Here is a 2,923-nt window from a genome sequence, read left to right on the forward strand (position 1 = left end):
ACATAACAAATTCAGTAAAGCAAGTAGAGGTACATTTTCCACAATGGCATCCATTGACTTTTTGTGATAGAAGTATATGACCTTGCTTCAGTTACATTGATATATTAGAAGAAAATCATAAGAAAATTACCATAGTCTCCTGTTGTCACCTTTATTTGTCTATTATATCAATGTCCATATATGTTAGTTTTGGTATTATAATTAATAACGACTACAATAATAATAAGGTGTGAAGCAATAAGAACTCTCATATATTGATGAGATACAAAATTGCACAAAAACTTTGGGAGGCAGTATGGTGGTTCCTTAAAACTAAATATATTCTTATTATATGACATAGCAATCATGCTCTTTGGTATTTATCCCAAAGACTTGAAAACATGGCCACACAAAAACCTGCACTACTATCTAATTTCATCTTCTTCTCATCTTCTTGTCTCATCTAATGGGAGCAAAACAACTAAGGGACAATTGTGAAGGTCACAACCTAATGAATCAAAACCAACAAAAGACATATTTAATCATAAGATTAAATCTGTAGAACGCATCTCCTTCTTCACAACTTATTTTGAATTATTAGTCAAGTAATTTGTAGAGTTCTTTGGTGTTGGTTACTGGAAAATTATTGTGTTCCATTGGTGGTGTCATTTTCCTTGATTTTTCATGTTCCTTAAAGTCTTATATTGCTCTCTTCGTGGACAGTTGAAGAATCAGTCACCTCTTCCAGACTTTACTAACTGGTTTCTGAGGAGAAACACTTTTAACAATCAGCCTAGGTCAGGATTCTGAGGTACTCTCAGACTTTTTCTGTGGACATGTCTGCGCCACACCTCTTGTTACCGTGTGTGTGTGTGTGTGTGTGTGTGTGTGTGTGTGTGTGTGTGTGTGTGCGTTTGAAGAGGAGGGGCACTTCCTAAGATTGCATTCTTTCTCTTGATCCTGCAAAGCCAGGCCAGGTGCTACAAACCTCCATTTTCTTTTCCCTAGAGTGGGTGTCTTCAAGGGAACAGAAGGAGGACAATCCTCCCTTGTGCTCAGAGGTAGTGGTAAACTGGGTATTGATGAAAGGTAGAGATGCCTATCACCATAATGAAGTTGTTGATAAATTTATTTTATGTCTCTACTCTTACTCTTTCTTCTTTTATTGTTAGATGTAATTTATACTATCTTACATTGCACATCTTAAATCCTTCCAGAATAAGGTGGTGTAAAACGACTTGTGTTGCTCATAGTATCTACAACACCTGGAATAGTGCCCGTCAATGGTAGTTATGTATTAATATTCTTATATTAATCAGCAAAAAATATTATCAAAAGGTATATTTTAAAATGAAAATAACTGATGATATATACTTTAAAATGTTTTGCTTTGTTTTATGTGTCCCCATGGATAGGCAAAAAGAATTAATAGAACTAACCTGGGATCACATAGTCAAGTAGTGGAATACGCATAATCAAGTGATCTCTTAATCTAGTATGATTATTAAGCTACAAATTCGATGAATAAATAAAACTATGCCCCTTTCCTAATTGAGAAGATATTTCTGAGATACCTTATTTATAAGCCATTTAGGAAGGTCCTTTGCAATTGAGCAACAGATCTTCTATAGCTGTGGCGAACTTAAAAATACATTTTTATACTGGCTGTTTCATTGTACTGAGAATAGAAAAAAGAAGAAAAAATAAAGACACTATAAAACAACGTAGTTTTATTTCTAAGTAAATGATAAGAAATAACCTGTGTGTATTTTTCAATTTGAAGGACAGGGACCTCCTTAGGGCTAATATCATAAGAAAAGATGAAGAGACTTCTATTCCAATAATGACACATGTAAAAAGAATACAAACAGCTTTATACATTGAAGTGGATAATTTAAGTATAAAAATTATGCATATTTATGTCTGTGGCTCTTGAACTTGAAGAATGATCTATGTGGATTGAAGTACCACTAAGCGCTAAACTCTCAGCACTTAAGAAAATATAAAACTACTTTTAAAACCTCATTATAAAGAGTGCCAATAGCATTATAAAGACGGTCAACAGAAGCAGAAAAAATAAATTTTAAAATTATCTAGCAAACAATCATTATCTCTGCTGTGGAAAAAATGGTTAAGTATTTTCATTCACTGCTAATGATTCAATAATGATTCAAATGTATGATATTCTACTTAATTTGGCTGATTTTGAAAATTATGGCCTTAGAAAAACAAATGCTTCTTCAGGAAATGCATACAAAACTACTTATTAAAGTTATCTATGACGATAAGATATATCCAATGATCACTAAAAACAATTTAGAATTTTTTGAATTTATATACTATAGTAAATTATATCTTTTAATATTATAGGACCAACACTGAATTTAGTGATATTCTACCTACCACCTACCATACCAAAGATGATAAGTGGTATTTATTTAAATGCAGCAGACAGTGTTTTATTTTTTCCTTTTGTTTTTTATTATGGCATAATTTAAATACAGTAAAATTCATCTTTTACTTATAGCTTGCTGAGTTTTTATAAATACGTATCAAAAAACAATGATTGCATCATCCTTCAAAACTCCCTTATGGCCCTTTGTAGTCACTGCCTTCTATCCTCAGCCCATGGCAACAACATATCTGCTTTTGTTGCTACAGTTTGTTTTGCAAGAATGTCCTATAAACGTAATTCTTCAATATATAAACTTTGATGCTGTCTTCACCACAGCATACCATGTTTGAGATTTACTGATTTTGTCGCATGTCACAATAATTGTTCATTCCTTTTCGTTGCTTAGTAGTATGCCACCACATAGATGTACCAGTTTGTTTATTCATTCCTCGGTTGTTTATTTGCCAGCCCTATGTCTTCTTTGGTAAAGTGTCTGTTCAATTTTTTGTCCATTTATTATTGAGTTATGTATTTTATCTTACTGAGTTT

Source organism: Pteropus vampyrus, unplaced genomic scaffold (assembly GCF_000151845.1).
Source record: "Pteropus vampyrus isolate Shadow unplaced genomic scaffold, Pvam_2.0 Scaffold68, whole genome shotgun sequence".
In the NCBI taxonomy this organism is placed as follows: domain Eukaryota; kingdom Metazoa; phylum Chordata; class Mammalia; order Chiroptera; family Pteropodidae; genus Pteropus; species Pteropus vampyrus.